At 35.2% G+C, this 21,297-nt stretch overlaps 1 protein-coding gene across 6 annotated transcripts in view; it reads left to right on the top strand.

Annotated features, from left to right (window-relative positions):
- RABGAP1L (RAB GTPase activating protein 1 like) overlaps positions 1-21,297 on the top strand; it is a 753,664-nt gene that overhangs the window by 243,713 nt on the left and 488,654 nt on the right. The window lies entirely within an intron of this gene.

The raw sequence follows: 21,297 nt of genomic DNA, 5'->3' as shown, positions 1-21,297 counted from the left end.
TGACATATACTAAGTACCTTAACTGAAATAGCCACTTTATTTGTATTACTTTTTAGAAATCACTCCCAGGAAGAAAATTAGTTTAGATATTATTCATGACATATTTGAACACTGACATAAACATGATTAAGTGAATCTTGAGCATACTGTGTATTAATCCAGATTGTTGATTTGGAGAGCATTAGGTTGAATGTTACTAATTTAATTTGTGACAGTGCTTTTTATTTTATTATGACTTTTTTGTGAGAGTGCTTTTTATATGGCACTCATCATTCAAGACATGTTTAGTATCACTCTAAATGCTCAAGAGGATTTATAAACTGGCTTTTAATTTTTATTTATTTTTTCTTTTTTTAAGTCTTTATTTTGAGAGAGAGAGAGAGAAGAGGGAGGGGTAGAGGGAGAGGAGAGAGAGTGAGATAATCACAAGTAGACTCCGTGCTGTCATTGCAGAGCCTGATGCAGGACTTGATCTCATGAACCATGAGTCATGACCTGAGCCAAAATCAAGAGTTGTACATTTAACCAACTGAGCCACCCAGGCACCCCTAATTTTTATTTCTAATATGTCTTTCATCTCTCCCTTTTATGCTACTTAGTTGTGTTTGATTTTCCGATATGGATTCAGGTTTTGTTGGGCCTGAAACATATGTAATTTTGGGATGGGAGAGGTCTTTAAGGAAAAGAATGTTTTTTGTTTGTCTGTTTTGCAGATTTTGCAAAAGCATATAATGATGTGAACATACTACTAGGGACTTTTCCAGGACGGAATGAATTTTAAGCTAGGCTTTATCTTCTCCCAGTATCACAAACTGAGAAAATAAAATACTTTGTACTTTTTTCCCTGTTGAAGTCTAGTCTAGTTAGTTTTATGTTGCAGCTGGGATTCAAATATGGACATTCTCCATCTTCTTTGCCATTACTACAGTCCAAGACATATTTTTCTAATGCAACAGCAGTAGCTTTCCAAATGGTCTTTCCACTTCCATATTTTTACCTCCTACCCCCTTTGCTCCAGCCTGTTCTCCATATTGCAACCAGAGGCTCTTTTTAAAAACTTTCCAGTGATACATTTAGGAAAATGTAGATATTTATCACGTTTGTGTGTGTGTGTGTGTGTGTGTGTGTGTGCGCGCGCGTGCACGTGCGTGCACCTGCTCTTCATTTATTCCTAAAGATTCAAGTTTCTCTCTGATATCATTTCTCTTGAGCCTGAAATAATTTCTCTAGCATTCCATATGGTGCAGGTCTGTTGGTAACATAATTTTCCTTTATCTGAAAATGTCTTTCTTTTGCCTTTATTGTCAAAGAATGTTTTCCCTGTTTGTAGACTATAGGGTTGATAGTTTTCCTTTAAACATTTTGAAGATACTGTTGCAGTGCCTTTGGCTTCTCTTATTCCTGGTGAAAGCACATAGTCACTCCAGAGTCTGTTTCACGGGCTTGTGACCTGTGCAGTTGCATAGAGTTCCACACTTAAAAGGCTGTGTGCTTGGTTACATTTTCTGCTGTTGTTGTCTTGAAACTCTTAATAGTTTTCGGGCCCCCTGTTTTCAATTTGCATGGAGTCTCACAATCGTATAGCTGGACCTGCATCATTTGAATCATTGCTCTCCTATATGTAATATGTTGTTTTTCTCTGGCTGCTTTCAAGATTTTCATTTTCACTTTGGTTTTCAATAGTTTGATAATGATATGCCTAAGTTTGGTTTTCTTCATGTTAGTCCTCTCTGGGGCCACAGATCTTCTTAAATCTGTAAGTTTATATCTTTCACCAACTTTGGAAAGATTTGGGTCATTATTTCATCAAATATCTCATACTCCCCAATTCTCTTCTCTACTACTAGGATTTCATTTGTTGATATTGTTCCCTCAGATCTCTGGGGCTCTCTGTTTTTTATTTTTTGGGTCAGAATAATTTTTAGGTAGAATAATTTTTGTTGACCTATCTTCAAGTTCACTTAGCTTTTCTTTTTTCACCTCTAAGTCCATCCAGTGAATTTTTTTAAAGGTGTGTGTGTGTGCGCATGCGCACATGCGAGCAAGAGAGAGAGAGAGAGCGCCCAGGTTGCCTCCACACTGTCATTGTGGAGCCCAATGTGGAGCTCAATCTCATGAACAGGAGATCATGACCTAAGCTGAGATCAAGAGTTGGATGCTCACCTGAGTGAGCCACCCAGGTGCCCCTAATTCCATCCAATTAATTGTTACGTTTGTATTCTAAAGTGTTCGTTTGGATCTTTTTTATATTTTCATTTTCTCTCCTGAAATTTATTCTACTTTTACTCATTGCAAGTATAGTTTTCTTTATGTCACTGAGCATAGTTTTCATATCTGCTTCATAGCCATTGTCTGATAATTTCAACATTTGGGTCATTTTAAGGTTGGCTTTTGTTGATTGTTTTTTTCCTTTACAAATGGGTTACAGTTTCCTGGTACTTGTTTGTTAGATAATTTTGGAATTGTGTCCTGGAAATTGTGGGTATTATGAGAGTATTGACTTTTTGCTTAGCAAGTGTTTAACTTGATTTTATTCAAATTTTAAGCTCTGTCTTGCCTGTGGTGGTTAACAGCCCAGTTCTCTGCTCAGTCCATTTATCTTGAGCCTGCCAGCTTGTAGTCTTCCGCATGTATGCTTGGTTTGGGAGTTACCCAGAAACTTGGGAGATGTTATACACAGAATTTAGGATTCTTATTTTCTGGCCCTTTCTTTTCCATTATTTCCTTACTCTGTGGCAACTGTGATTACTCTGGGCTTTGACCCTGGCTTCTCAGTCAGGAAGGATAGTATACCTTCTATTGGAACTTCAGCCGTCTTGCATCACATTGTGACTTTGGCCTGCCCTCAGGTCATAGCTGCAAAAAAGGCATACTTAATGTCAGATATTCCCATTTTTCAAGTTTGGATTATCTCTCCAAAGTATTCCTGCTTTTTTTCTCTCTCCAGAGCCCTCAGTGAATTGTTTCACTTTTTTATATTTAGTCTAGAGCTTATAGTTGGTCTGTTAGGGCTTAAGCTGTCATACTAAAAGCACAGCTTTTTGCATGTATCAAGCTTTTAGTACTTTTGAGGGGAAGCAAGAATGATTTATCTGAGGCTTATTAGCATACTCTTCTGAGAAAGTAGAAATCTGATAATGCTTTTGGTGATATAAAATAGCTAATCTTTATGAGTATTTATTATTGAATGTATGAACTCATTTAATTATTGCTACTTGTTTATATTATTTTATAATTACTTAAGTGTTATTATTGAAGCATAACGATTTTCTATAACTTGCCCAAAATGGTAGTAATCAATAGAGTTGTCTGGTTTAAGAGCATATTCTTTGGATTGATTTTTGTAAAAAAAAAAAAAAAAAAAAAGAATTTTTTCTGTGGTTTCTTCCACATCTGTGGTTTCTTCCAGTTTGGAGACTGATTGTAAACGTAACAAGCAAGAATATCTTTTCTGCCCTTTGGGGGAGAATTGTCTTGTGTCTAGGTTCCCTGTGCCTGATTAATAAGGATCATCAAGATTTAAGTAATTTCTTTTAATGTTTGAACAACTTACAAATGTTTTAAGAGTAGAAAACAGAATTTATAATCATTTATATTTCATAGCTGACTTAGTCCTTTTGTCTCTTATAACAAGATACCGTAAAGTGGGTTGCTTACAAACAACAGAAATTTATTTCTTACAGTTCTGGAGGCTGGGAAGTCCAGATCATGATACAGTAGATTCAATGTCTGGTGAAGGCCTACTTCCTTGTGTATAGAGGGTGCCTTCTGGCTTTGTCCTCATATAGTGGAAGAGGCAAGGCAGCTTTCTCGAATCACACTTATAAGGGCACTAATCACTTCCCAGACACTCCACTTCCTAACACCATCATCTTGGGTGCTAGAATTTCAACATATGGTAGGACACAAATAATCAGTTTATAGAAATACCCCTTCTTAGTTTTTTTCTATATTTTTTCTATATTTTTTCTATATTTTTAGTTCTTAGTTTTTTCTATATTTTCTATATTTTCTATTTTCTATATTTTCTATATTCTTAGTTTTTTCTATATTTTTTTTTCTAATTTTGTCCTTATGAAAGCCTTTACAACACCAAAGCCAGTGATAATCCCTTCTCCTTTATTGATATGGAAATAGAAGCCCAAGAGAAGTTACATGAAATAGTTTTATATCGTTCAGGTATCCATTTTTTCTTTGAAGTTTTATTGGTAAAAATAGTGACATTGTTAGCATACTTTATAATTTTTCCCCCCAAATTTCTCATAAATATTGCCTTATTTAATGTTCCAATTAACCATCTGGGATAAGCAAGACAATTGGTGTATTACTCTTTTTTTTCCGATGAGAAATCCAAAGGTACAAGAATTTATATGAGATACATAAGTGTAATTATAACATATGAAGCTGTAACCTGCATCACTAAAACTAATTCTGTGTCCATTGTTCTGTATTAAACTATCTTATTTGGCTTCCAGGTAACTCTGACAATATAGAATATAAACTCGTCTCACCAACATTTTCCCATGGTATCTTGAGACTGTGACATTATAGGAAGCACTTAACACTTCATTGAATCAACAGATAATGAACAAAAATAAACCTTTTGACAATATCTCCACATGTCTTTTGGACTTTTTTCTTCTTTATTCTCTTCTGAAAATTGTACTGTGAGTAAAACTGCTTTTTCTCTGTCTCAAAATGAACTGCATAGTATTTTCCAAAGTGGCATGTACCTATACTTTGATTTATGAATCAATACAAAAATTTAAAAGACTTCTGGGCCAAAAGGCTTACTTAAATATGCTTTGGGATGCAAATGCATTATAAATATTTACAGTGGATAATTTTCCTGTATAATCCTTTTGGAGGTCTTTTGAAGGTTTCTTTTTTTTGTTTGCTTCTTTCCTTCTACGTTCCTTTCTTCCCTCCCTCCCTCCTTCTCTGTCCCTTCTTCCTTCCTCTTCTTTCCATCCTTCCTCTAGTATAGAGTACTGTTCTGTACAAGTCTTACCCTATCTTCTGCCAAGCCTTCAAATCTAATTTTGGAACAACTTCTCTAGGTAATTGAAGTACAGAAGGTATGAGTGTTCACTTTACTTGTGATTTATATATGACATCTGTTTGAAACTAAACTTTCTCTCTTTTCAGAACCAGAAAAAAATATATTTATTTTGGGATATGTAGGCCAAAGGCAAATGATCTGAGAAGTAAGCACCCTTGTTCCTAAAGGAGAGTCACTTCAGTTTATATAAAAAAAGATATATTTGACCGAAACCAAAGGACCTCAGAAATAAAGCATAGTATACAGTAGGCTGTCAAGAAAAAATTTACTGAACGATGAGTGAAGGAAATGTGTGTCTATGTTTTTATGCTTTACCTTCATGCCCTTAGGATTAGTAGAGACAATGGCTTGTAGTTTAGCTTCTGCTACTTTTCCATTCTCCACCTGGCATTTAAAATTAGTAAAATGCAGGGGCGCCTGGGTGGGTCAGTCGGTTAAGCGTCTGACTTCGGCTCAGGTCATGATCTCACAGATCGTGTGTTCAAGCCCCGCAGTGAGCTCTGTGCTGATGGCTCAGATCCTGCACCTTGCTTAGGATTCTGTCTCCCTCCCTTGCTCGCGCTCTTTCTCTCAAAAATAAATAGACATTTTTTAAGAGTCTCTTATGCTTTGGCTCTCTCTCCCACTCTAACCTCTTTTTTTTTTTTTTCTTTTTTTCTTCCTTCCCCTCCTCCATGGTTTTCTGTTAAGTTTCTCAGGATCCACATAAGAGTGAAAACATATGGGACAAACTGAGGGTTGATGGGGGGTGGGAGGGAGGAGAAGGGTAGGTGATGGGCGTTGAAGAGGGCATCTTTTGGGATGAGCACTGGGTGTTGTATGGAAACTAATTTGACAATAAATTTCATATAATAAAAAAATAAACATTAACAAATAAAATCAGTAAAATGAAGATTATCCTTCATTCCTTGCCTCGAGTCCATGACACTTCTGTATTTCTTTCATTATTAAATGCTTTTTAATAATTTTAAAAATACACATGTTCATTTCTAGAAACATTTTATCATGTGCATCTCAGACTTTAATGTATGGCATCTCAGCCATATTTTAAGTACATATACAATAACCGTATTTTAAGTCAAAATTGGGTAGCAGTTGTTTTGCTTCCTGTACAGGAAACAGAAAGGTGCTGGAAAAAACTGCCAGGTATTTTAAACTACGTTCAATGCAGTAATCTCCTTGAAATCATACTTTCTGAAGTGTCTTTTTGTTACTATGAAATAAAAACATGAATAAATTCTGGCTTTTAATGCATTTCATTGATGTGTAGAGAGCATCATTTACAGCACACCTTTATGTTCCAGTTGTGCTCATCATTAACACTTGATTGGCTTTATTGTTAACAGAATATACCATTGGAAGGCAAGTTTTTGTGGAGTTAAAGTAAGCCAATAGGATTATCATTTAACATTTAGAAAATGATGGTTAAACCGTCCTCGTTGGTCAGTGCAAGCAAATAGTAGAGAGCTTTCTGCTTCTTGTTGGCTGCTGTTTTGGTTGGTAAGGAGCACTATTAACACTGAATATTATTTGAGATATGTACGTCATCATCCACAGCATTGGCGATCTTTTTGTCATGCTGAGTTTCTTCATTAGAATTTGTTACGGCATTTGATGTAAATAGAATTTGACCTTTAAAACCAACAAATATTGTAGCAAAAATTAAAATTTTTTTAAAATGTTTGTTTATTTTGAGGGAGAGCATGAGCGGGGGGGGGGGGGGAGAGGGAGAGAGAGAGAGGGGGAGGGAGGGAGAGAGAGAGAGAGAGAGAGAGAGAGAGAGAGAGAGAGAGAGAGAGAATTCCAAGCAGTCTCCACACTGCCAGAGCAGAGCCTGACATGGGGCTCAAATGCACAAACTATGAGATCATGACCTGAGTTGAAGCTTAACTGACTGAGTCACCCAGGCACTCCTGTAGTATGTTATTTTTTATCAGTAGTTTTCTTTTATGTCTACAGTTTTTGTGTCCCAACTCACATTAATAATATTATTAATAGGCACCCTTGTGAATGTAAAAATTTCAGGATTCTCAAGAACTTTTAAAAAGCATCAAGTGTCGTAATTTCATGCCTCATTTGGTAAGCATTGCATTTTATAATTGAAAGAGATTAGGCCTTTGGGACTGGAAGAATTCAAGTGACGTTCTCTCATCCAATGAATAGTGGACTAGAACTTTATTCTCTTGTTTCCAGTAGCATTTGGCTGAGACATGAAGAGTATTTCCAATAATTTTATTCAGAATCCCCTACCAACGTGGATTCTTATGAAAATTCCCCAAAATATAGGAACAAATTAGACATATTTTTTATTCTAATAGATTAAAAAACTGAATAATCAAAACAAAACAAAAACACCTCAGTCTGATTGTTCTGTTTGTCTTTTAGTAATGATGGGGTTTAGACCAGTGTTTTCCACAAATACAGTACATCCTCATTCAATAATTGACATTTTTCTCTTGATTCATGTTGGTTAAACCCATTAATGCAAAGTTAAAATTTACAAATATAATGACATTCCAGTAATGTTGGATAAAGATTCTTTTTGCAATTTTCCAGAACTTTTCTAATACCCATTTTGTGTACAGACAAAAACCTTAATTGTAATAGTGCCATGCACCTATTTTATTAGGAAGCTCAGAAAAGTATAATTAAGTTTCATCTACTTTAAGGGAAGAAACTTTATGGGTGAAATAACATTTATTATCAAAATTATCATTGGTCGACTGGCAGAATTTTACTGTACGTTACAATTAGCCATCATCATTTTCAATGAAGTTCTGTATGAAACACTTCCTATTTAATACCTTTGCGTTTGAACAACACCAGTAATTTCTTTTCCCTTGGGGCATACAGCTGTCTCCAGCCTACTCAGAGCCATGTCAGGGCATAAAATCATCTTGACAGAAAGCTTTAAATTATAAATAGTCCCATAATGACATTCAGCTTGGGCGGTACATTTATAAAAGAAGTTATTAAAGAAAATGTCATTCCAACCCATTACTATAACTGGAATCCTTCACATTTCTGCAGTCATCTTTTGATGCTCAGATAATATTTGCATACGCAAGCATTTAAACAGGGCTGTCGAATTTACAAGTATAAAGACATACTAAGGATATTGGATAAATGGCTTCCTAAAATGTTCTGAAACTTTTCTATCACAAATGCATCTTCATATATGCCTTCTCCCTGTGAAGACTCTGGAGGGACTGGAGTATTAAGACTCCAAGATCTTGATGTTATTTAAAAGCCGTAGCACTGGAAATACTTCCTATATGATAAAAGAAAAGAATCAGAGGTTGATTTATCTCATTGTTACCTTATAAGCAACTTCAGAATGTTGGATATTGAATAGAATTCTGTGAGCACTTTTTTCCTAGGGTAAATGCTGATTATAAATTATTTGGTGTTAGTGTTCTGAGTTTTAAATACCCAATTAATTCTAGCATCTTACTGGCACATTTAAATTCTGTGAGAATCTACTTTTAACCCAAGGTGTATTTTTTCTGTGAACAACAGTATAGTTTCCTAGAAAAGCTTACCTTTTATTTATTTTTTTTTTTAATTTTTAACGTTTATTTTTGAGAGAGAGCGAGAGCATGCACCAGTATGAGAGACTGAGGGGCAGAGAGAGGAGGAGACACAGAATCTGAAGCAGGCTCCAGGTTCTGAGCTATCAGCAGAGAGCCCGATGTGACGCTCGAACTCATAGAGTGCAAGATCATGACCTGAGCCAAAGTCAGAGACTTAACTGACTGAGCCACCCAGGCGCCCCAAAGCTTACCTTTTAAATGCCTGTAGTTCTCTACATCATCTATTTTATACTGTTGTGTACCAGGTTACTGAAGCACCTGAAAGCGGGGCTAAGAGACTGAATTGAAAAAGCAGTGGATGGTGACATTTGTAAATAAAAGTCCATGTTGCTGAGCTTACTTACCACGCTTTAGTCTGTGTTATGACTGAATTATTTAACCATAGATTATTGCTGGCATTGGAGAGAGATGCCAATGTTAGATTAACAGGAACATTTAATCTCTGTGGATGTGTGTATATATATATGTGTGTGTATAGGCGTTTGTACGCATTCATTTAAAGCCCTATCCCCCTACTCAACATTGTAAACAGTGTTGCATGGTGTTGCCTAGTGGGCCCCCAAAATCCGCCAAACTGCTGATTCCCACTTCAGTCTTCTAATTCAAGTTTTTAATCACATTTTCTTCTTTGATTCCAAATCCTTTTCAATAGAGACATTTTCTTACCAGGCTTCTGCCAGTTTAGCAACATTTATTCCTCTTTTAGGCATGTCTTGAAAACAGCATAATAGGTTTATTCTTTCCGTTCTCAATTTCTGTCTCTTAAAAGTGATTTCTGTCAAAGGCTCAGTGTTCTGAGTTGTTCCCTATGCTACCTAATCACTTTAGCCACTTAGCTTTGAAACTGCCGGGTGAAAAATAAAGTTGTACTGGCAGATGTAGGTCAATTCGTTTGATTTCTCATTTTCTTCATTCCCCCATAACATGACCCAGGGATGATGAGAAAGTATAATATTTTTAGCTTTCTTTTGAAAAGCTTTATATTCTGAGTGAATTTAAGCCACACTGATTTCTGTTATTTTAGGAGAATCCAGCTGTTTATTTTAGATTAGTCTCTAGCTTTATGAAATAACCTTTTGTGTTGATGTTTAGCAGGAGAGGAACACATATCAGTCAATTTGATTTATTTGGCATATATTATTAGCCTCTGTCATGTGTCAGCCACTGTGCTTACCACTGAGGATAGCTGTAATGAAAGATATTTTCAGAGGAGCTCATAACCTAGTAAAGAAGATAGACCTTTGTTCGTTGGCGAATTAAATTGCTAAGTAAATTATTTTAGGCCCCTGCAACAGACTTTTAATGATCTTGTGGTTAATACATTTCTGGACTTAGGGTTGGAAGGTTTTCATTCCATTTATTTCTGTTGACTTTTCCTCTTCCATCGTAGTTCTAATGTGATCTGGAGCAAGTCACGCAATATGTTTATAATGTCAGTAATATCTGTTTATAAAGCATTTTGAGATCTTTGGGGAGAAAGTGCTGGGTCAATAGAAATGTTATCCTTTCAGCAAACATGCACTGGATATCAGTGATGGAAGCATTGTGTATTGGGCTCCATGAGCAACTCAGAGATAAATGAGACGATTGTCTTGGTCTAGGAGCTGACAGTGCAACGTATAGAGTGGTAATGGGGTGTGGAGGAAATTTGTGGAGGAGGGGGTGATACGACGTTTCTTTAGTGCTTTCATGTAAAAGCAAATGCATGTTTAAATGAGCATTTTATGGTAATTATATTCTCTCATATAAATCTTTTTCCATCTGTTCGTATGATTTGTAATTAGATATTTTCCATAAGCTTAGTGGGCATTCTAGACTCAAAAATTGTTCATTTCTTATTAACCTAGTTAAATTGTTTTCTTTACCTTTACTTCTTTTTGACTAGTATTGCTGGAGTACTTCACCATTATTACTAAAAGACATCTTTTGGGGTGCCTTGGTGGCTCAGTCGGTTAAGTGGCCAGCTCTTGATTTTGGCTTGAGTCATGATCTCATGGTTGTGAGATTGAGCCCCATGTTGGCTCTGTGCTGGGCATGGGGCCTGTTTGGAATTCTTTCTCTTCTTCTGACCCTCCCCCATATTTGTGCTTGTGTGTGCACATGAGCACTCTCTCTCAGGGGGAAAAAAAAAGACATCTTTTGAATATCAACTATATGTGTCAGGGTTTTCAACTTTGAATAATATGCCACGCCATTTCATGGTGAAGAGAAGTTCTTAACAATCCCCTACCACCGGTGTTGACTATAAATATATTTTAACGTTACCTAAATATATGGTGATATAAAATTAAATATAAACTCTGTATACTTTTAGTTCTCATGATCATAATATAATGGAAGCAATAAAAATATACATTTATGTATTAATACCAAAATAGTATGGTATTAATTTAATGCTATGGGTTAGGTTATTTTCCTGAGAGTAAATTGCTGTTCACAGTATGAATGTGATCCTGATAGCTATGATATAGTGTTTTTTGTTTTGTTTTGTTTTTTGTTTTGTTTTGTTTTGTTTTGTTTTGAGCTTGGCATAATTATGTGGCCATGTGCTTTCAGATGACTTCGTTTTCTCAGCATACTTTCCAACCCACTTGGAGAACTTATTTGTATGGTGTGATGTTGGGTCATGTGACCTTCACTTGGTGCATTATTTACGTATTAAGCCTCTTTATGTGCTATTTTCTTAGCTTGCAACAAATTAAGAACTAGTTGACTCCAACACAATGGTTAATGCTTCAATAAATGTTGGCACCAATATTGCATAATAATACTTTGTTATGAGATAGCAGTCAGATTATCAGAATCTACTTTTTTGTTTTTGAGAGAGAGGGAGAGAACACGCATGCATCCATGAGTGGGGGAGGGGCAGAGAGAGAGGGAGACAGAAGATCTGAAGCAGGCTCTGTGCTGACAGCAGAGAGCCAGATGTGGGGCTTGAACTCTCAGGACCTGAGCCGAAGTGAGATGCTCAACTGACTGAGCCACCTAGGCAGCTCCAGAATCTAGTTCTAGCAAAGTTTTTAGATTTTTATAGAAATAAAGTTGAAAATTTAAAAATATTAAGAGTATTCATGGACCACTAAGGATATTTTCTCAAAGGTTCCTTGGACTCCAGTTTGAGAAATATTACACAATGTAGAGTATATACAGACACACAGACACTGTATATATGTGGCATAAACAAGTAGAAATTCAACAACTGTTATAAAATTAATCGTGCAGGCACTACATGGGTATAAATTACTACAGTGCTAAATATAATGATCAAATTAACTACTGAATGATTTTATTTTGGAGGTACAGTCTAAGAACTTAATACAACTATGTGAAATTAAATTCCTTTTCTGTTTTTGAGTGCTTGTATTCCTTTTTTGATAAAAAAATTAGGAAAAACAAGATTTTGCACAAATTAAGAATAAAGCAAGGCAGTGCAGATAATTTATCTAAAGGACAATACCAGTTATTCATTTTAAGAAAAGGCAATGTAACTGTAATGGGCTCAGGATCAAAATAGTAGTGGTTATCACTAGTCATCTTCTTTACTAGGTAAGGCAGGCACAGAAGAGATTGTGGTTTTGTAAGCATCCTGTTTCTGCAGAGGTAGCAAACTCTGCAGTGTATGTAACAGGAGGCTTTCCATATCAACAATACTACAGGTCTCCCTTTCTATGTCTAAGGGAAATAAGGCCCATTTTCCCACAGAGCCCAGTCTGAGCTTCTCAAGCTGTCTTTACTAGCTCATAGGATAAACCACAGCCAGTTTAAAAATAAGCCAGTTGTTTAAAAAAAAAAAAAAGCCAGTTGTTTTTAGTTGGGAAATATATTGAAAAAGTGATGGATGAAGAGTACAAAGAAGGCAGAGGAGGTGTGGAGAAACATACATAGGGGTCTGTTCCCAGTCCGTTCTCTTCGGTGTATAAAGACTGGAGAAATGTGCTATGTTAGCACTATTTGTTACTACATTTGTTACCTGAATCTTAGTCATTAGTTATTAGAAAGGAGCAAGGAAAACTATGGAAGTAAGCACCTAACCTTGATTTTATAATGCAAAGCATGTAAATCTAAAATTTTAATTTCTTAATCTGGCTGTTTCTGGGAAAACAATCAATTTATGTTACTTCCTGGTTTAAATCCTTCAAAGACTTTGCCATTGCTTATAGGACATTCATGAATTTTCTCCTGATAATCTTATTATATCCTTTCATTGCACTTTACATCCCAGTGATGTTGACCTATTTTAGTTCGTTCTCTACTAGACTGTGACTTCTATGAGAAAAACTTCCCCAAACTTCACACAATATGTAGCATGCAGTAGCCCTTCAGTAAAATTGTAATTTAATTGAACTCTAATTGGATGAATCTGGGCAAAGCACTTTGGCAGTGAGTAGATCTTTTTGACCTTCAGTGTATTCTAGAGCAGGAGAGTGAAGATCAGAGATAAGAAGTATGTTAAAAGACCAGAAAATCCAGATATTGCATGAACTCTGAATAGTTGAGTTCAGTCAACATGCATTTATTGAGTAACCAACATTTCCTGCTACTGATGGAGTTTGATAACTTGTATGATTATCAGAGCCACATTGTTGAATATGTATAGAATGGTGAGGGATATGAGGAATATTAAAAAATATTTAAAGTGTTAGGCTGAAGTTTTTTTTTGTTTTGTTTTTGTTTTTTAATTTGGACTTTAGAGACAACTTGTAAAGATAAGAACATGAGTATTTCAAGTTTTCTTTTGAAAACTGAGTCATAGATGTTGCATTTCAAGCCAAGTAAAGGTTTGATTATTTTACACTTCATGGCTTTTTAAAATTCTAGTTGCTATAACAACTTTGATATTTCTTTATTATTTTTAGCACTTCAGTTGCCATAACAATAAGATATCTTTAAAAAATAGCAATTTTCTTTTATAAGGGAAAAATCTCTTTCAATTAAAAATGATTTTGAATCCACATTTCTTTCCTATAATGTGAACCTGTTATTTAAAATGTAACTGTACTATTTTGTTTTCTTATAATTTTGACAGACTTTTGCAGGAGATGTTTTAAGGTTCAACTTTCCCCTCCATGTTTTTATTACTGTGCAAAAATTAAAGGGAGGTGGCTATGTTGAACCTTTCCTGTGACATACTATTAATATTTGATGGGATTGCATTGATATGAAAATCTTATTAAACAATTTAATTTCCAGATTTGTTTCATAAAGAGAAGAACATGGAAGATGTAAGAAAGCTGGGAATTTCCTTTTCTCTTGTGTTATTTTTAAGTGTATTTATCATGTCTGTTGCTATACTAAAACAGCTACCACTTTACTTATTTAGAAATAACTGACAGCTCAGGCCTGAGCTATGGCATTTTATTCATAGAATAGTACTTCTGCTTACTCTTTGAGAAAAAATTCTCATAAGCTTTATTTCTGATAGTTAAACCTTTAGAAAATTAAGGCTAGCAAATTAGAAGAGGAAAGAGGAGTATGCTATATTTGCTATGCAAATAGATTCGGAAAATGTGGAAGCTCCATTCTTTTCTAGGTGTCTGGTTACTTGTAGAAATCAAACAAGTCTGTCTGTCTGCTTCTCTGTAAACATAAAACCTATGTATCTATATCTGTGTATATACATGTATGCGGAATCTAGTAGCTACAAAGGTGTGATGGTGATGATAAGGCAATTTTAAGACTGTTCTCATCAATGTTAAGAATGATGATCCCAGCCTACCAGGCAAAATTTAATTATGTTCAGAATTCTGAGTTTAAGAAGGCAGAGGAGATGTATATGAGGCATCTTATAAAGATTTAAATGTAAAATTTGATGGAGTGAAACAAAATCTTAAAAATTTAAAAAGAGAAAGACCCGCATTATCTGGAAATTGCAGCATCCACGTAATTGAGGTTTTTATGGACTAAACTTTGGTGATTTTTACATTATGGTGTTGTAATCATATAAATTTCCTAAGATGCGTGGTCATGTTCAGATAATGCATTTATATTAAAAATGTACTTTTTAAAGGGAATTGTTGAGGGAGATGGCAATTCAGTAGAAAGTGGAAGTGTTATTAATTTCCTATTCTCAGGTTATTTGTGGGTATAGTTTCTTAAGGAGAAATGATTAAACAGAAAGTCTGTTGATAGTGAAGAATATGCTTACCTTTACTATCTGAGCTTTGAATGAGCTGCTGTGTGCTTTTTTATGGTTTATCTTTAAATTTCTAGTTTTCGTAACCAACTTTAAGGGGTAGGTGTTAGCTCCATTTTACAGATGGAAGCTGAGACACGTGGGAAGAATGACATACCCACGGCGTCATAGTTAATGAGTGCTGCAGCCAGCTTACCACCCCATGTCTGGCTCATTCTAAAGCCTATACTGTCTTCTTTAAGTCATAATCTTTCCTAGTCTTCAAGTATGATAAATGTTTACTAAAGATAATAGCCCAAGCTAAGGAAAATGAAAAGAAAGATCATACTGTGCATGGTTTTACTTGCTTACTTATTTTTACTCTGCATACTATTTTTGACTGATTAATTTGGTTTTAATTACATCTTTTATTTGAGGGTTCCCCCTACTAAGAATTAAACATACATGTAGAGGCGCCTGAGTGGCTCAGTCAGTTAAGTGTCCTACTTCAGCTCAGGTCATGATCTCGCGGTTTGTGGGTTTGAGCCCCGTGTCCAGCTCTGAGCTGACAGCTTGGAGCCTGGAGCCTGCTTTCGATTCTGTGTCTCCCTTTCTCTCTGCCCCTCCCCCACTTGTGTGTGCATGTTCTCTCTCTCTCTGTCTCAAAAAAAATAAACATTAAGAAAAAATAAGTGTACATATATATTAGTATTTTCTTTCTTCCTTTTCCTTTGTGACTGGTTACAGATAATGAAATTTCTCAAAGTTATTGCTTTCTTGGCCAGTTGTCTTAGATCCCGCCTAGCTGGGGCAGTCCCAGAGTGTTGTATAACTGGCATTTAATACGAAGCCTTTTCTCACTCAGTGTCTCACTTGCATCTGGGCTGTTGTGTCTGTGAGTACAAACACTGAACCATGAGTCAGGTATCCTGATTGAGAGAGTGTGAAAGTAGGCACAGGATAGATTTACTTATTCTATCTGTTCTTTTAGACATTTCAGTAGCTCTCTTTCTTGCTTTGGAGGATTCTGGTATTTTTCACTCAAGTAGTTTAGGGATCTAATTTGGTGGTTTTACATTTAAGAAATGGAATGCTTGAAACATGTAAGTGCAATCATAGCTTCATCCTTCTTTTTGGCCATAAGTTACATGTATGTGAAATAACAGATCTTAAATGTCACATTTTGATGAGTTTTGATATGTATAAATGCATGTTACCCATGGCTATCGAGATACACCATGTTTCCAATCATCTCTAAAAGTTTCCTTATACTTCTTGTTGGTCAACACACATCCACATCCACACCTGATTTCTTTCATCAAAAATTAGTTCCATGTATTTCAGAACTTCACTGTATGGACATATTACAGTTTGTTTATTGGTTTCTATGTTGATGGATATATGGGTTGTTTTCAGTTTTGGGCTATTAAAATTAAAGTTGTGGGGCACCTGGGTGGCTCAGTCGGTTAAGCGTCTGACTCCAGCTCAGATCATGATCTCGCTGTTCACAGTCTGAGCCCCACGTTGGGCTCTGTGCTGACAGCCCAGAGCCTGGAGCCTGCTTCAGATTCTGTCTCCCTCTCTCTCTGTCCCTATCCTGCTCATGCTCATGCTCTGTCTCTCAAAAATATATAAAAATTAAAAAAAATTTAAAAAAGGACATTCATTATAAAAATAGAACTGCCCTAGGACCCAGCAATCGCATTACTGAGTATTTATCTAAAGTATACAAAAACACTAATTTGAAGAGATATGTGCACCTCTATATATGTAGCAGCATTATTTACAGTAGCCAAATTATGGAAGCAGCCCAAGTGGCCATCAAGTGATTAATGGATAAAGAAGAGGTGGTGTGTGTACATACACACACACACACACACACACACACACACACACACACACAGGAATACTATTCAACCATAAAAAATAATGAAGTCTTGCTATTTGCAGTGTCATGTATGGAGCTTAGAGAGTATAATGCTAAGCAAAATAAGTCAGTTGGAGAAAGACACATACCATATTTCACCCATATGTGGAATTTAAGAAACAAAACAAGCAAAGGGACAAGAGAGAGAGAGAGAGAAGTGCCAAGAAACAGACTTTTTTTTAAATATGAAATTTATTGTCAAATTGGTTTCCACACAACACCCAGTGCTCATCCCAACAGGTGTCCTCCTCAATACCCATCACCCACCCTCCCCTCCCTCCCACCCCCCATCAACCCTCAGTTTGTTCTCAGTTTTTAAGAGTCTCTTATACTTTGGCTCTCTCCCACTCTAACCTCTTTTTTTTTTCTTCCCCTCCCCCATGGACTTCTGTTAAGTTTCTCCGGATCCACATAAGAGTGAAACCATATGGTATCTGTCTTTCTCTGTATGGCTTATTTCACTTAGCATAACACTCTCCAGTTCCATCCACATTGCTACAAAGGGCCATATTTCATTCTTTCTCATTGCCACGTAGTATTCCATTGTGTATATAAACCACAATTTCTTTATCCATTCATCAGTTGATGGACATTTAGACTTTTAACTATAGGGAACAAATTGGTGGGCGATAGGGGAAATAGGTGATGGGGATTAAGGAGTGCACTTGCTGTAATGATCACTGGGGGCTGTATGGAAGTATTGAATCACTATGTTGTACACCTGAGACTAATATAACACTGTAAAAAAAAAAGTAAAAAGTTGGGCCATTTTACACTAATACTTAAAATTTATAAGAGTTTGACTTATGCATTCTTACCGATATTTAGTATTTGCAGTGTTTTAATTTTAGTCATTCTGGTGAGTATGTAGTGATATCTCACTGTGATTTTACTTTGCCTTTTCTTGATGACTATTGATGCTGAATACTGATGGCCATTTCTTCCTTTGTGAAGTACCTATGACAGCATTTCCCCATTTTTAATTGGGTTATTTGTATTTTTACTAACAAAGTGTAGGAGTCCTCTTATATATTTTGGATACAGACTTTTTGTTAGATATATGTTTTGCTAGTGTTTTCTACTAGTCTTTTGACTTACTGATTTTTTTAATGCTATCTTTTGAAAAGCAGAATTTTGTTTTTAGTATAATTCATTACATTTTACCTTTATAGTTATTTTCTGCATTTTAAGAAACCTTTGTCTACTTAAATGTCATGAAGATATTCTCCTTCTAGGATGTTTCCTTCTAGAAACTATATATTTATAGTTTTAATATTTATGTTTAGATCTGATTATCTCAACTATATTTTTGTGCATGGTATGAGGAAGGAGTCTAAGTTCATTTTTCTCATTATCCAAATTTTTCTAGTAACATTTACTGAAAAAATATTCTTTTCCTCTTGACTTGTTTTAAAGTCTGTTAAGATTCAGTTGGTAAGTGTGAGTTTATTTTTGGACTGTATTCTTTTTAGTGATTTATTTGTTTATCCTTGTGCCAGTCTTCCAACTTTTAAAAGATCCTTTCACAAGATTGTTTTAGCTACCCTACGTCCTTTTTTATTTACATAAAAATTGTAGAATCACTTAGAATCAACAAATAGCAATATATCCATAGATTAATTTGAGAAAAGCTAACATTCTTATTAATAGTGTTGAGTCTTCTAATCCATAAAGGTAGTATATCTCTCCATTTACTTATGACCTTTTAATTTTGTAGTTTTCAGGGTAGAGGTCTTACACATCTTTTGTTTTAAATTTATCCATATTTTCTATTTTTGGGGGCTGTTGTAAATGGTTTGTTGTTTTAAAATTTCATTTACTGTAGTTTGTTGCAAGTATCCAGAAATTCAATGATTTTTGTATATTGCCCTTGTATTTGGACAAGATTTACTCATTAGTTCTAATAGTCTTTGGGGTAGATTTTTGAAGTGTTTCTTATGTGTGTAGTTATGTCTTCTTATATGGCTTAGCTATTTTTTTTTTCTTGCCTGTTACTGACAGGGACCTCCAGTATAAAGTGAATGGAAGTGGTGAGAGCAGACATCTTTGCCTTTTTTTCTATCTTGAGAAGAAAGCTTTTACTCCTTCACCATTAAATATCACTCTAGCTATAGGATTTATCAGATTGAGGAAGTTTTCTTCTGTAATGCACTCACTTGATAGCTGTGAAATATTTGTGATTGTTAATAACTTGTCTCCTAATGAAATAAAGCTAATAATATAAACTCGCTTTTTGAGAGATCACTAAATCAGTGGATTGTAACATATGCTACTTTTTTTTTTTTTTTTTTTACATTTAGACCAAATTGCTTTGATAGAACATTTAACACATATTGGTACTGCATTTTGCAGCATTTGCTAGATAGGATTTTTCAAAGCACTAGTTAAATATTCATATTGAATTGGGTTTAGGGAGAAGTATAGATAAATAATATTGCCCTTAATTTGAATTTATTAGGCTAATTCTTCTTCTGAAATTTGGTTATATGTTTTATAGCTTTCTTGTGAAGCTTGTATGTCATTCAAGGGGGATTATAAGGAACTTTGTGTAGTCTGAGGTTCACAGAAACTGGTTATTAGTGTTTCTTGTCTTGCAGACTTTTTGAGCTATTTTTATGTTCTTTACATTAAAGCTTATTAAACACGTACTTGTTTAGCTCCAATTTTATGCCCAAAAGTGTAAAGTAGGTACTTAAGATATAATGCGAACAAAACAGGTATTGCTCCCTTCATGGGGCTTGCAGTCTAGTCAGAAAGACAAAATTGAATGAAATAGATCATTATAAATTATGATAGGTATAGAATCTGGTCTAATCTGGGAATTCAAGGAAGGTGTCTGTGAGGAAGTGGTATTTGAATTAAATCTGAAGGTTATTTCTGTGTTAACTAAAAGAAGTGTGATGGCATAGTAAGCAGTAGGTGCAAATGTCCTGAGGCAGTAGACAACATAGCAAATATATGTAGTACAGGGGGATGGTTAGAATAGGAGACGGTAGAACCAGGTTAGCTAATCCTAAACAACATAGAAGTAAGATTGAATTGGTATGTGGAGAACAGATTTTATAGGACTTACTGGGACTTTATCCTAAGGGCAGTGTGAAACCACTGAAGTATTTTAAAAGGGGAGTGATATCATCTGGCTTGCATTTTTTAAAGAATATTCTGTCTGTGCATAATGGATTAAAGAGAGACCACAGGCAGCTCATGAGGACTGCACTGGAAGCCACTACATGCACTCCCACACAAGACGATGCGAGCTTGCTTAGGGTAGTGACAGCCGAGATAGGGAAGAGTTAATGGATGGGAGGAGTACTTGAAGAAACAGATAAATTCTGAATGCATACACCTTTTTTGTACCTTTAAAATTGTTAAAAAAAAAAAAACCCTTTTCTGTACATGTTTACTTTTTACAATATTATATTGGTTGTATAGTTCTCCTTGATAATCATCACCTTCTTTTTATCTTACTTACCATTGATGCTGATGTCTCTCTCTTACTCTGCTATTTAGGTCCTATTGAGTAGTTGCCTGAAATGCTTAGATGTTTAATAATGAACTATTGATTCATATAAAAGAATATATAAAACAATTTAAGGTATAAGTAAAAAAAAGCAAATACCTGTGATGTGTCACCTCATAAAGCTATAGTTTTAGCTGTTAGAAGTAATTCTGAAGTATTCCAACTAATAATTCCTCTTAGATATTTCCCAACTAGCATTCATCAGTTAAAAGGAGAGAGAGGTGGTTGACAATGATTGCAGTAAGAATGGCAATAATAAAACACCTAATGACCCCTAACATAAAGAGAGTTATGCCTAATTAAAGACAAAGAATGATTTATGTAATGAGCTATGTAAATATATGACATTAATGCTTTTTTGTTATTAAAGCTTCACATTATAAATTAGTTCCTATTATAATCAGATTAGAAAAAAGGATAGAAAGGGAGAAAAATGAGGGACCAGTAGAACAAGTCAATGTCTAAAAAGAAGAAAATTATCTTGTTAGAACTGCTAAAGCTTTTTTTGGAAGTTGGTAGAAGGAAAGAAGAAAGTGGATCAAAGGCTCTGCTTGAACTCTCTTGTATTATCATTTATTTGCCTTTGGAAGCATGTACAATTACGGATTATTTAGAATATTCGTAGACTCAAATCCCTGTCAGCGATTAGTTTTGGGAAATAAATGTATCAAATGAAAGCGATCTAGAATTTGAATTTCCCTATGAGATTATTTTGCCATTTCTCTAATTTTGGAAATATTACATTCAAAACTGTTTTAAAAATATGTAAAGCCTATCCTTGGAAAAGGTTTATTTAGATTTTGGTAATATATAGGTAACTTTAATAATTGATAGTGTTTTATTTTCTGATGGTTTTATAGTAAAGCTGAGTATTAAACTCCTTTTATTTTATTTTTTTTAAATTTTTTTTAATGTTTATTTATTTTTGAGACAGAGAGAGACAGAGCATGAACGGGGGAGGGTCAGAGAGAGAGGGAGACACAGAATCTGAAACAGGCTCCAGGCTCTGAGCTGTCAGCACAGAGCCCGACGTGGGGCTCGAACTCACAGACCATGAGATCATGACCTGAGCCGAAGTCAGAC

The sequence above is a fragment of the Panthera pardus genome, unplaced genomic scaffold, assembly GCF_024362965.1.
Source record: "Panthera pardus isolate Hobbes unplaced genomic scaffold, ASM2436296v1 HiC_scaffold_21, whole genome shotgun sequence".
Classification (NCBI taxonomy): domain Eukaryota; kingdom Metazoa; phylum Chordata; class Mammalia; order Carnivora; family Felidae; genus Panthera; species Panthera pardus.
This window is presented reverse-complemented; position numbering and strand designations above follow the sequence as displayed.